Here is a 14,776-nt window from a genome sequence, read left to right as displayed (position 1 = left end):
CTGGGGGGAAACTTTTAAATAAAAGAACACAACATTTAGACAACTGTGTAAACAAAAACTTTCTAAATTACTTATCTCCCTTCATGCCTCCTAGAAGTGTACAGAGGGCCTTGTTGGTAATAAATAAAGATTGCTTTAATCACAGGTCCTATATTCACAAATCAAGCCACCATCTCAGGTGTAACGGAAATGCAGTGTAATAAGAGTAGAGTCCAGAAAGGTCTCACACGTTATGTTCTATAAATGCATTGGAAGTATTATATTTAACTTTCCTGAATTTTCCTAGGCTACTAATTATAATTCAAGTATAAGAATGCCAAACTTAAGTCAACTCTTCAGCCTCTTCAGGGACCCAGGGGAGTGATAGCTCATTGAATTATTTTTTTTTATCTTTTTTTAAAAATTTATTTATCTTTGGCTGCGTTGGGTCTTTGTTGCTGCATGTGGGCTTTCTCTAGTTGCGGCGAGTGGGGACTACTCTTCATAGCGGTGCGCGGGCTTCTCACTGCGGTGCCTTCTCTTGTTGCAGAGCACAGGCTCTAGGTGCGTGGGCTTCGGTAGTTGTGGCGCACAGGCTCAGTAGTTGTGGCACACGGGCTTAGTTGCTCCACGGCATGTAAGATCTTCCCAGACCAGGGATCGAACCCATATCCCCTGCATTGGCAGGCGGATTCTTAACCACTGCGCCACCAGGGAAGTCCTGGTATGACTCTCTATATAAAATGGCATATTATTCCAGGATACATACATATGCAATAAAAGTATAATGAAATTCAGAGAATATTAAACACCAAATTCAAGGTTACCTCCAGAGGGTGGAGAGAGGGGATTGCAACTGGATACAGTAACATAGGTAGCTTCCATTGCATTGGTAATTATATTAGTTTGCTGTAGCTGCTGTAACAAATTACTACAAATTTGTGAGTCTCTTTTAAGATGTTAAATTAAAATGTTTAGAGAGTGACCCCTCTCCCCAAAATTTAGCCTTCAGAGACCTGAAGACTAAAAAACAAAAAAACTTTCAAAAACTGAGTGGATTGGATGCTAACTTCTAGCAGTAGAATTTCAGGCATTGAGGTGAGGACAGGTCAGAGGAGAAAAATTCCAGTCATATTACATAGGCAGTCACCAGCTTCACCTGCTTTTAATCCAAACCTTCTGTCTCCAACCCTTCCCAGGTCAAAAGAGCTGCCAGTGATCTGTGAATCTGCTCTGTCCCCAGAAGGTGACAAATGGGCTCAGGAGCTCCCTAGCCAGAATGGGCAGCACTGGAAAAAGCAGGTGCCCATTCCTTCATCAGCACAGTTCAGCTGTGACTAAGCACATGTTCATTCCTTGCCTGCAGCCCGATCAGAGCAGGACTGGTGAGGTCAGGGCCTGCACACAGAGTCAGAGGACTCCCTCCCCAAATGAGGGAGTGGTTGGTAATGACCAGGACCAGCCCTACTGCTATGGAAATCTACAAAACTGGGACTGACATCTCTGGCATTCTGCCTAAGGGCATTATGTCAACAAAGTGTTCTGTACATGGGGAACAGTCTATATGGGTCATTTTTGTACCTATGAGTTACTGATATGAACAGCCTCTCTACCTTGGCAAGCTTAGAGGCTAAGGTTGTTGGCATGTCATTTGGGATTCATTTCTCAGCTCAGATGGCATCTCTACAGGCATCTACCTAAAAGTGATTGCCCCAATTACCACCTATCCCATACACTTTTAAAATTTTCTTTCTTACCACTTTTCACAATCTGCAATTATTTTGTTTACTTATTTGCTTATGTATTTATTGTCTATTTGTCCCACTAGAATGTAGGCTTTCTGAAGACAGGAAACTTGTTTTGTTCATTCTTGCGTCCTCAGAGCTTAGGACACTCAACAATTTTTTACTGAATGAATGAATGAATGAACAAATTAATAAACTCCTTAGGGCCCAGAAAGAATCAGTCGTGGAAATGAAAACAAGGCAAATAAATGTAAATATCCTATATTCATGTGCTTCGCGACATATTCAACTAAGATTGTCTCCCAATTTGCTATTTCTGCTACATTCCCACAATTTACCACTGGAATATCATCCCCCTCATATGCATATTCATTCTCCAAATGGAGAAACTGATGCCCAGCAAAGTGAAATGACTTGAACAAAACTATTTGGCTAGTTACAGTGGTGACTTGAACTTGGACACTAATTTCTATCAGAGAAGTAATTTACTCATGGGATAATTGGGATTTTTTTACTTCTTCCTGTTCCTTTTCCCCACAAACAACAACAACAAAACACCTCCTATGAGAAAAATGTTCAGTCTCCATGAGACAAAAAACTATGGTACAGAGTCAGTGTTACATTTGGCAAGTCAATAACCTCTACATAGGAGGCTATAGTCAAGGAATAATAACTAAGGAGGTAATTTTGGCTAGGCTTGGTGATACTCTATGTTATTAGAGGTGAGTGAGAGGAGGACATCCTGCTCCCCAGGGCTACCAGACACATGAGATGTCACAAGGAAATCTTGGATTCAGACTCTGGTTATTTTTAGCATTAGGAATATGTTTTCATATGGCTAAGGGGCAACTCTACCAGGAAGCAGGGGACTGACTGACTTTATGAGACCTTCCCAGCATCTAGAGCCATCTGGACAAGGACAGCACAGGAAGCATGAAGAAGAGGAGCTTCAAACGCCCCTCCTCCCATGAGACTCTGCTGCCTCCTTCTGATTTGAGGGACAAATGCTGATTGCATGTACTTAACACGTTAACTGAGAAGCTACTAATTCCTTACTAAGTGTGAATGCTTGCTCTGTGTCCAGTTCTTGTTGTCCCTTTGTGTGTTATAGAAAGTATACCCCAGCTCATTCATTCCTTCCTTCTTACTTTTTTCTCTTTGAAAATGTCACCCATTCTGAAACTTGTTTTTAATTTTAATAGAAAAGTATAACTGTCATTGAAAGGAGAATTTTTTTCATGCACACAAATAAAAGCCCTGAGGTACCATATCTTCTTATAAGTAAGTTCACTGCCAACTGACAGCAAAAGAATTATCACAGTAAAGGGAGACTCTATGAAGATGTGTACTTTACCAAAGAATAGCCTAACTTAGAGAATCTTTCTTAGCTCTCAAACAAACCTCACCATTAACTGATATTGTTTATTAATTATGTCTAGTATTGTAACAACCACCTCTGCCACCATCTTAAAGAAAGACATCTCCCTTTAAAGTCACAAAGAACAGCCAATGGGTGGCTTCCTGAGAGACAATTTTCAGTACAGAATGACGGTACCCTAAATGCTAAACACAAACTGAAAAAAAAATCACAAAGCAATTTAAAATGAAGAAAAATTCTTATTTCAGCATAATGTAAGAAAACTAAAAGGAAACTCTTCAGGTAGTAGAGCAACTCTGTGAAAACAGAATCCACAGAACATCCCAGAAAACATTATATTAGGCCACCAAATTCAGTACGGTCAAGAAACAATGTGATAGTTTTCTGCCTGAGGGACAAAGACTGGTAACCCACGCAATGTTTTCAGTTCTCTGCTCTGAGGACTGGTTTGACTCATTATTTGAATTATGCCTAAGAATGCCAGCAGCGCACATATTCCCTTTGGCAGGAAGACAGCTCTTCTTTTTCTTGGAATTACTGCCTCCAAAGACAAATGCAATGTGTCAACCCTAAATCATCTACTTCATTCTTAGCTATTGGTTGGCCAGCCTGCCTTTCCCACTAGATGATGAGGGCCTTAGGGCAGGGACGCTGTCATTCATTTTCACTTCCCTCACTTCTAGTACAGAGGAGTGAAGTTAATACATGGGTAGGTGTGGAGCCTGCCTCAAAAATCAAGCCCCTTGAAAGTATTTTTTATAATTTTATCTGTTCTATTCTTTATTCCTATCTTTTTGGCATTTGAAGGACTTTTTAAAGTATTTTGACATACAAAGCACCTCGGACTTTGTATTTCAAATTAGCTTATAATAGATTTGCAACATTTATGAAGGATGGTGTTGTTAGTTCCCCTGTGGCTGTTATTTTTCTTTTATTTCCCATGAATCAAGACCTTAAAATCGCTAAATAATATTCTGGATTCTAAAATGCTAGTTATAAATACTATAAATTATAAAAACTAACTTGTACCAGATATTATGGGTGACTGAAAGCAAGTTATTTCAAGAATTTACAGTTGGGATCCACCCATAGACAACAGTTTTCAGTCTCCACATAATCTCCACGTCTCATCTGCAGCAATGCTTCCAGCTGCCTGCAAAATGCTCCAGCCCCACCTCATTCAGGCTTTGCTACCCAGTCTCCATCATGGGTAGCTGCCAACAGTACCTGTTTGAAGGGGGTTGCCTTAGAGTCCACATCTAGTGTCCGTGTAAATCCAGGAATTCCATCAAAAAAAGCAAAACAAAAACGACAAAAAGTAGGCAAAAAAAGCACAAGATACCTCCACAGATGCCAAAAGGGCAGTACTGTGGGTACAGTACACTGCTTTTGGAGAACAGATCTGGAGCCTGCTTGAGTTGCTCACAGTCTAGAGAGAAAGAGAAACAAGAAAATCAACCATTGCAATGTAGGATTCAGAGACCACGAAGGGTTAGGAGCTGGAATCTAGGTTAGAATTGGGCACTAGGGCGGCACCAAGGAGGGGCACCTGACCCCAGTCTGAAGAGTCAGGGAAGGTTTCTCTCAGGAGCAAATCCTGATCTGCCTTTGAAGGAACAAGCTGAAGTTAGCCAGAAATAGAAGGGTGAGGAGGCAGCATCCCAGGCAGAAGAAAGACTGTCACATGAGAGAACTCAAAGAATTCAGTAGCAAGTGGGGTCCAGGGTCTATGGAGGAGCCGTGGAATATGAAGCTAGCTAAGTGGCCAAGGTCAGATTACCCACAGCCTTGTAAACCATGACAAGGAGTTCGGATGTCAATTTGAAGGTGAAGGGGAGTGACTGAGGATTTAAATCTAGGAAGTAATTTAACTTGCAGAGAAAAAAGTCCTTAAAGAGCAGATGGATTCCTCTGGGAGCTAATGCTCTGCCTTCAGTTGGCTGCAGAGGATGCCAGGGTCTGATGAGAAAGGGCTTGGTGAAACTCAGGCAGCAGGCTAAGGCCACGTCATTCATGACACACTGGGCATCCACCTACCACCTACTCAGACACCTTTCTCCTGGGAAGGGCACTGTCCTGAGCTGAGTGATGGCTCTGACAGCAAAGGAAGATAGAGAGGGACAGGTGAGCTTGAAAGTAGGAACATCCATGAGGTGGCTGTTGTACTAATGTGTGTGATGATGAGGGACTGAACTAAGGCAGTGGGGATGAAAAGGACAAGTCAGATTTAGGAGAGTCTTAGGAGGCAGAATCATGTGGACTTAGGGACCAACTGGATGTGGGAAGTGATGGGGAAGGAGGAGTCTAAGATAAGTGGTTACCAGGAGCCAAAGAGAGAGAGTAAAGATGTGAAGGCATGTTTGTGTGGGAAGATAATGAGATTCCTGACCTGCTTCCTGCCACATTTTAGGATTATCTCTTGCCACTACTGAGTATAGATCCTTTACAGCTGCCAGACTAGGTCACTTGCAGTTTCCCAAAGGTGGCATCCTCTCAGACCTCAGTCCCTTTGTACACATTGCTCCAGATGACATGACACAATCTCACTCTCCTGCTCTACCTGGATGACTCCAACTTACCAGCTCACCAGTTCTGTCCAGCCAGTCTTCTCCAGCCCTTCCCTTGCTTTCCTTCCTACTCAGCTGTTATGGGTTGAATTGTGTCCTCCCAAAAGATATGTTGACATCCTAACCATCAGTACCTGTGAATGTGACTTTATTTGAAAATAGGGTCTTTGCATATTTAATCAAATTAAGATGAGGCCATTAGGGTAGACCCTAATCCAATACAACTGCTGTACTTATAAGAAGAAGAAAATGCTCTGTGAAGATAGAAATACACAGGGAGAACACCACGTGACAACAGAGGCAGAGATTAGAATGAGGCAGCGGCCCTTAAGGAAGTCTAAGGGTTGCCGGCCACCACCAGAAGCTAGGAAGAGCTAAGGAAGGATTCCACCCAGAGTCTTAGAGGGAGCATAGCCCTGCTGACACCTTGATTTCAGACTTCTAGCCTCTAGAACTCTGAGAGAATAAATTTCTGCTGTTTTAAGCTGCTTGGTGGTAATTTGTTACAGCAGCTACAGAAAACTAATATACCAGCCATTTCCATGTGCCCATGTTTCCATACCTATAAATGCTTTACGACCGCTCAGGCATTTACCATCTAGTCTGAGTCTTTGTTTTATATTTATTCTTTAAACTATGAGCTTATCTTTAAGGACAAGAAGTCTTACACATCTTACACATCTCTGTACATACTGCACACTGGCACAATGAATGCTTAATAATGATTTTTTTTTTTTCCGGCCACGCCGTGCAGCCTGCAGGATCCAAGTTCCCCGACCAGTGATTGAACCCAGGCCCCCTGCAGTGAAAGTGCTGAGTCTTAACCACTGGACCTCGAGGGAATTCCCGAATATTTCTTACATGAGAAAAAAATGAGCCAAAGCTCTTGATGAATTGTAGAGATTGGCAGGAGTTTGCGAGATGGCCACAGCTGGAAAGGGCAGACAGGGTTACATAGTAGCTGATATGAGCCTCCAGGAGTTTTTATCTTGGGGTGTGGGTCAGGGTAGGGGGAGTGATGATGAAGGAAGCAGCCTTGAGAGTAAAGGAGAAAGGCCCACCACTTCCTACCCCCAGGCTCCATGGCACATGGATGAATTACCAGCCACGATTTGTAAGAGCTGCGTGGGAGAGAAAAGCCAGAATTTTGCTAAGGTGAGGAATGCAGGCAACCTTCTGGGAAGTCATTTGGAGTCTCAGGCTGCTACTCAGTATGTGGGCCATCACAGCAGTCCCACTTGGTAAGCAACCACTCTTCTGAGCCTCTAGAGTGCTCCCCATCACTTGGTCGTCCTTGGGCCCCCCCAGTGAGCCCAGAAACTAAAGGAGGAACACTTGGTACTGCAGAGGCCTCCATGAATTATATGAACCCGCACCCGCATCATGGCTATTTTTCTGACTGTTTGGAGCTAGCCCACACCGTTTTGGTTATCGAATATTCGGAGCTGTTTGTTTGTGAGGAATGGAGGCTGGAGTGCCAGCAGAAAGGGCTGAGGAGGAAAATGAGCACTAAGATGCCTGAAGATGACAGTGGGCAAAGAGGTTACATGTCCAGGGAGGCTGAGGGTGACAGGGTTGGGGGCCTAATGAGCAGAACTGGCCTTGGGTGTGAAACGGCTGGTCCACGGTGCCATTTGAACTCTCTGAAAGCTGCCTGAACTAGGAGAGAAGCATGGCTAGCCTACTTGGCTCCTGGAAGCAGCTGTCCCAGAAGAAAGGGCTTGGCCGGGTCCCAGAGCCCGGAAAGATTGAAATGGAGTTTGATGCCTGAGCAGGGGAGGTGGGAGCAAAAGACATTTATGCTGAATTCCACTTAGAGTTATTGACTTAAGTCAATTAGCATTGACAACTTTATTACATTCTTATCCTTCAAGAAGTATAATCTTGTATTTAATAAGTATACTAACGTGATTAAGCAGAAGACTTTACTCCTGCCCACTCTGTATAAATTTTCTTTATTTCTATGTCCCTCTATGGAAGGAGAAGAAACATGAAACAAAAGCAGTTAACGTGTTTATGTGTTCTCTTTGAAAGAGTTGGAGGGAGTTTATCCTGCAGCCTTAATTCATTGTTTCCTATTTAGAGGGATTTAGCAAGATCAAAGTGAGTTTCAGCTATAGTCACCCATAAAGGTCCACAATCCTGCACTGCAGCCATTTTAGCACAGAATCAAATATGCTTCTGGACTCTCCTCTGAGATGTGGCAAATACAATTCACTGCCTTTGACAAGCACAGCTGAGCAGTGTATTTAAGAATGCTGGAGGGGCTTCCCTGGTGGCGCAGTGGTTGGGAGTCCGCCTGCCGATGCAGGGGACACGGGTTCATGCCCCGGTCCGGGAAGATCCCACATGCCGCGGAGCGGCTGGGCCCGTGAGCCATGGCCGCTGAGCCTGCGTGTCCGGAGCCTGTGCTCCGCAACGGGAGAGGCCACAACAGTGAGAGGCCCGCGTATCGCAAAATAAATAAATAAATAAATAAGAATGCTGGAGTATTAGGGGTACAGTGGACCTTCATAAAATTAAGATAAAATTAATGTTTACTAAGGGCCTAGCTTGGACACAGTTGGGTTTCCAAGTAGGTAAACCATTAATGACAGGCAATTAGAAAGAACATTCTAGTTAGTTACCTACAATACAACAGTATAGGTGCCACAGTTAAAAAAAAATTCTAGCGATGGACTTCCCTGGTGGTCCAGTGGTTAAGACTCCGTGCTCCCAGTGCAGAGGGCCTGGGTTTGATCCCTGGAGGGGGTTAGATCCCACATGCCACATGGTGCAGCCGAAAAAGAAAAAAACTTCTAGGGACAAAGCTAGTATTCATTTTGGCTTCATTTTTAGTTCAATTCAGTTCAAGATTTTGGCTTCATTTTTAGTTCAATTCAGTTCAAGATGCTGGCTAGAAAACCCCACATATGAGAAAATGGGAGGAGCAAATTCCTTCATGCCCTAGAATGTTCTTGTAGGAGCTATAAAAAAAGATTGTTGGAAACTTTCAGCATTTCCTGCTTTATGTTTCACAGATGAGAATGTTTGCCCTGAAACCAGCCACCTACGCAGCCATTGGTTTCCCAAGCATGAGCTTTTCTCGCAGTCTCCCCTCCCCTGCTTTCCCCTGACTGCCAGTCCAGGAGGGAGAAAACAGCTAGGCACCAGTTGCTTCTGTGAGAGCTTTGTGGTTCCTAGAGGGGAACCTGCCTTAGCCACAGGAGAACACAGAGGGTCTGGAAGCCCATCTAGAGCACAGGCCCACTTCATAAGAATGCCTGATGATGCAGATAGGAAGACATGCCTTCGTGAAAACAGCAACACTGCTCTCACAGAGCACAGACACAAACGCAGAGAGAACTAATTAAAACTGGATGTGTGTGTGTGTGTGTGTGTGTGTGTGTGTGTGTGAGAGAGAGAGAGAGAGAGAGAGAGAGAGAGAGAGAGAGAGAGAACAAAGAATTTTTTTTAGAAAGGGTTCTGAACCTAAAATGTAAAAAGAATAGCTGCCATAGTTCAATTTATGAAACCAAGCAATCGGCGGCACCTAGAAAGGGGCCCAGCACAGAACAAGTCCTCGATAAAGATTTTTGACAGACTGTGTTGACAGACAACCACTCCCCCACCTTTAATGTCTTCTCTGCCTTATTCAGCAGGCTTTCTTATCTCTACTATTTCCTTTCCAGCATTATAGCTGGTTAGTAACTCACTCTGCCATGTAGAACAAGATATGTAATCAGATAGTTTTCTAAGAAATTGATGTTGTTAAGGGAACCATTGTTTGATTGGGGAAGAATTTCAGAAGCGTTTATTCATTTATTCACTGATTCGACCAACACTTATCAGGTGCTTCTCATGGACAGACACTGCATTCGTTAAGTTATACTGCTGGGAAGCTGAGAGGAGAAATGCACCTGCTCCCAAAGAGGCCACCGTGGGAGAGACAGACAGACACTTAGAGAATTATGATACCACGATATAGAGGGATGCAAACAGTTCCTCAGGATCCCGACGGAGGCAAAGACTAATTCTGCCTGAGTGGAGTGGGAAGGAGGTGACCTTTGAACTGGGATGATTCCAGGGCAAGAATGGGGGACAGCATTTCACACAAACTAGTAGAGCATGAAAAAGTGAAGGAACATGGGGTGCTCTTGTTACAGAACCACATTTGTTTTGCCTGACGTGCAGCAAGCCCAAACACTGAGATGATGAGGTTCGCAGCACAGAGAGTTTATTCACAAGGCAGCCAAGAGAGGGGAACAAGTCTCAAATCCACGTACCAAATGCTTGGGGCTCAGGGCATTCATGGCATAAAACAGCAAGGTGTCTGGAGGTGTAAGGGGCGTGGGGGAAGGTGATTGGGAAAAGGCGTGGTAACTGTCATTCCGGGCAGGTGTAAATAAGCTATGGGCCTCTGCGCATTCAAAAATGGAGGCACTTAGCATCATTTGAGGGTGGAGTTTTGGGCCCTGTGACGTCAAAAGGTCACCGAGTGGACACTTGATCATGTCCAGTTGGAGGGTCAGTGGTCCTATCCAGTCTCAACCAGCTCAGCTCCAACTAGACACAGCTGACTCGAAGTTCCTGGAAAACAGCTCTAGCAAACATCTTATCGCTTAGGCTACATGCTGCGTGGAGGACACACCAGTCTTAAAACAACCCTGATTAGTGAAGGCAGGGGAAATGGATTTGACTCATTGCCCACGGTTTCTTTCTGGCACCTTGAGAATGGTAGTAAGATTGGTCTGAAGAGCATGGGGAGAAAGAAAGTGGATGTGAAAAGACAGGGAGCCTAGAAAAACAGACAGGGCCAGATTGTGAAGGCCCAAGGAGTTTGGACTTTATTCTATGCAATAAGCAGTCACTGAAGGCTGAGGTCCTTGAGTAAAAGATGAAAGTGGGGTAAGGGTCTAATCAATTGTTTGCTCCATGCCAAAAGCAGAGTTGATTTTATAAATTACATTTCACTACATAACACAATTTATTTTGTTTAGTATGAGAGCAGTATGAAGATGAATGGTCAATAAGGAAAAATGGAGATTGGTCGCTAGATCAATCTAGAACTGTTACAAGAGTCAAATAAAAATAATAAGGTTACATAGTTGAGAAATATCAAAGTAGAACAAATGCAAGTGAGCATAAATACAGTTTTTAAAATAAGAAGTCTTCCCATTGTAAACAATGATTATAGGCTTCAAAATATATTTAGGATTTTCCATGAGGTATTTATACCAACATCATATGTATTCCGAATCAAAGTCTATACTCCTCATTCCATTATGAGTTCACAGAATAATAAACTGCAATAGAATCTGGCAATATGGACTTCCCTGGTGGCACAGTGGTTAAGAATCCGCCTGACAATGCAGGGGACAGGGGTTCGAGCCCTGGTCCGGGAGGATCTCACATGCCGCGGAGCAACTAAGCCTGCGAGCCACAACTACTGAGCCCGCATGCCACAGCTACTGAAGCCTGCTCGCCTAGGGCCCATGCTCTGCAACAAGAGAAGCCACCGCAATGAGAAGCCCAGGCACCGCAACAAAGAGTAGCCCCTGCTCACCACAACTAAAGAAAGCCTGCACGCAGCAATGAAGACCCAATGCAGCCAAAAATAAAATAAAAAAGTCATTAGATGTCAAAGTGAAAAAAAAATTTTTTAAATAGAATCTGGGAATATTAGCACAATGAAATTAAAATATGTGTCATTGCTTGCTTACTACTTGCAGTAATTTACAGACCAGACTCAATGACACTTATGGAAAATTTACAGTCACAAAAAGTTGAGAGATTTCTGGCAGGCCCAAGATAAATTTGTAGCTTAGCCAAGAAAATAATTCACATTTCCTACTTACCATTCCAAGGCTCTTCACACTTCTTATCCTGCCTTCTTTTTTCTTTCCATTTTTTTGTCTTATAGGTTTTGAAAAATGTAGGTAATTCTCTAGATTTCCTCAATTTAACTAGTTTTTAATGGGTCAGGAAACATCTAGGAACTAATGAAACCTTTGTATACTTGACAGGTGTACCTATGCTGTGTGGGTCTTCTCAGAAAAGTATTTTGGCAGTATTTGGTGGTGAGGGTAAGGAATCCTTTTGGTAGGTATCTTTGAAGAGAAGAGAAACAGTGGAGAGTTGCAAATCAAAGCCATTTTTTAAGCAAAAAGTGATTAATATTTGTCTTTAGATTTCTCTCCCTCTTTTGAATACTTTTGTATTTTTGTTTAAATAATCTTGCCCCTGCTATGATGAATTTTTCCATGCACTATAAAATCTGTGATTTTTCTTGTCCCATGGAGGGCTTACCTGAAAAGGAAAAGAACAATAGCTATTCTTGACAAGCAAAGAGCTGCTGCTGACTCAGTGGTCATTAAGTCCCAACCCTTGGGTATTTTTCCAGAGGTTAGGAGTGGGCATTATCGCTTCTCTGCTCAGTGAGCCCTGGCTGATGACTTAGACAGGTCAGTCACAGAAGCCATTTCTAGCTTTGGAATTCTGTTTTTGGTGAGAAACCAAGTGGTGTTGGTCTCAGTTGCCTACTCCAATGAGAGCCAACTGGCTCAGCCAGGTAAGGAGGTACATTCAACCTGTCTCCTCTCTTCCTCTCCACACATAGCATTGAATCAGGCAACCATGATGAAGTCTTCAAAAGGAGAGCAGAAATATTGGTAATTGTCAGATAATTCTTAAACTTGTATATATATATATAAATTAATTAATTAATTTATTTATTTTTATTTTTGGCTGCGTTGGGTCTTCGTTGCTGCACACAGGCATTCTCTAGTTGTGGCGAGCAGGGGCTACTCCTCGTTGCGGTGCACAGTCTTCTCACTGTGTTGGCTTCTCTTCTTGCAGAGCACAGGCAGGCTCTAGGCGTGCGGGCTTCAGTGGTTGTGGCACACAGGCTCAGTAGTTGTGGCTCACGGGCTCTAGAGTACAGGCTCAGTAGTTGTGGTGCACGGGCTTAGTTGCTCCACGGCATGTGGAATCTTCCCGGACCAGGGATCAAACCCATGTCCCCTGCATTGGCAGGCAGATTCTTAACCACTGCACCACCAGGGAAGTCCCTAACATGTATATATTTTTAAATACATGATTTGCCTTGATCTCAATAGCTACCTTCAGAAACTGAAACAAGAATGGAAGATTCCATCCACAATCCATCTCTTGGCAGCCAAACCCTCAACACACAGGAAATGTAATGCGAATACAGCCAAATTCAGTGCTTGGGCTGTTTTGTCCAGACGACTTCCCACAAGAGAGTATCTCAGTAAACGCATAGAAGGAGAGCTCTGTTTAGAAGCATTTGGAAATCTTCTTTGGGCCACACTAAGGAGTAAAGTGGTTCAATTATTCTAAAATATAAAGAAAAGCTGTACTGGCACTCATAATCTTGCAGTCAAACTAATGCTTCATTAATATTTTTACACACTAAGAAAGTCCTCTTCATCTACATTCTCTTTTAGTGGTGTTTGGAGTGGAAAAAATAATACAAGAGGCAACAGTTTGACTTTTGATGATGGAAATTTTTTTTCAAGATTCTCCAGAGAACTCTTTACCACTCCCTGTTCCAATGCTTTTTATTTTATTAACCGTAATAAAACACTTTATGTCATACTGTGCTAGCCCTTTTCATTAGTGTCTCAAAGCAAGACAGTGCTTAATTTAGAGCCCAGTCATGGTTAGGTCCAGGGAGATGACTGCTGGGCCCAAGCAGGAACCAGGCAACTCTGCCCAGTAATTTACATCATGAAGGGTGTATTCCCTTGAGAACAGGATTATCACCGCTGAGTTGGGCTCCTGCTGACAGGGCAGAAGAGGCAGTGCAGGTGTTGGAAACTTGGATGGAAAGAACTCAGGAAGGGAGGTGGCCATCCAGCTTCCTCTCACTGAGAACCCTCTCTCTTCCCCGGGGCTGGTCAGGGCCTTCAGGGTGTGACGTCAGATCCACTGGGCAGTGGAAGACCTGTGGCTAGGAACAGAGGTGGGGCCAGGACAGGGAGGTGCCAAGGGGGGCTGTGGATGCCTCTGCCTGGGGAGATCCCTGGGGAACACATGCAGCTCTGACAAGTTTGTTGCCCTCCTGCCCTTCCTGCTCACTGTCCCCTGCATTGTCTCCATTCAGCAATCATTCCCTTGCTGAGGCCCTGTTCCATGCCAGGAACTCAGCTATAGGCTGGGGACCAGGCAATAAAAGCAGAATAGTTTCCAGGAACCCTACAGTCGTTCCTGAGGAGCAGAGTTCTAAGGCAATAAACCGATTGTTGCTCTTCAAGGTACAGAGCCTGTATTAAGGGAGATGAGAGGACTTTGCTGGTGGTGCAGTGGTTAAGAATCCGCCTGGGGCCTTCCCTGGTGGTGCAGTGGTTAAGAATCTGCCTGCTGGGCTTCCCTGGTGGCACAGTGGTTGAGAGTCCGCCTGCCGATGCAGGGGACGCAGGTTCGTGCCCCGGTCCAGGAAGATCCCACATGCCACGGAGTGGCTAGGCCCGTGAGCCATGGCCACTGAGCCTGCGCGTCCGGAGCCTGTGCTCCGCAACGGGAGAGGCCACAGCAGTGAGAGGCCCGTGTACCACACACACAAAAAAAAAGAATCCGCCTGCTAATGCAGGGGACACAGGTTCAAGCCCTGGTCCGGGAAGATCCCACATGCTGCGGAGCAACTATGCCGGTGCACCACAACTACTGAGCCTGCACTCTAGAGCCCGCGAGACACAGCTACTGAAGCCCGAGCGCCTAGAGCCCAAGGTCCGCAACAAGAGAAGCCACCGCAATGAGAAGCCTGCGCGCGGCAACGAAGACTAGCCCCCGGTAGCCGCAACTAGAGAAAGCCCGCGCGTAGCAATGAAGACCCAACGCAGGCAAAAATAAATAAATAAATAATTTAAAAATAATTTTTTTAAAGGGAGGTGAGATTTGGGGCCCAGGACTAGGAGACTTGAATGAGATCACTGCCATTGGGGTATGATAAAGTACCTCCACCTTCGCTCCTCTCATCCCTTACACAGGTGGCCAGATGTTGCTGGGAACTGGGAGTCAGATCAATTTAAGGAAGAACTTTCTAACTCGGAGCTGTCCAAAGATAAAATGAGTGGTGTTGAGGGGTGGCGAGCGCCCAGCCACTG

This window comes from Orcinus orca, chromosome 5 (assembly GCF_937001465.1).
Source record: "Orcinus orca chromosome 5, mOrcOrc1.1, whole genome shotgun sequence".
NCBI classification, from domain to species: Eukaryota; Metazoa; Chordata; class Mammalia; order Artiodactyla; family Delphinidae; genus Orcinus; species Orcinus orca.
Note: the sequence above shows the minus strand (reverse complement) of the source record.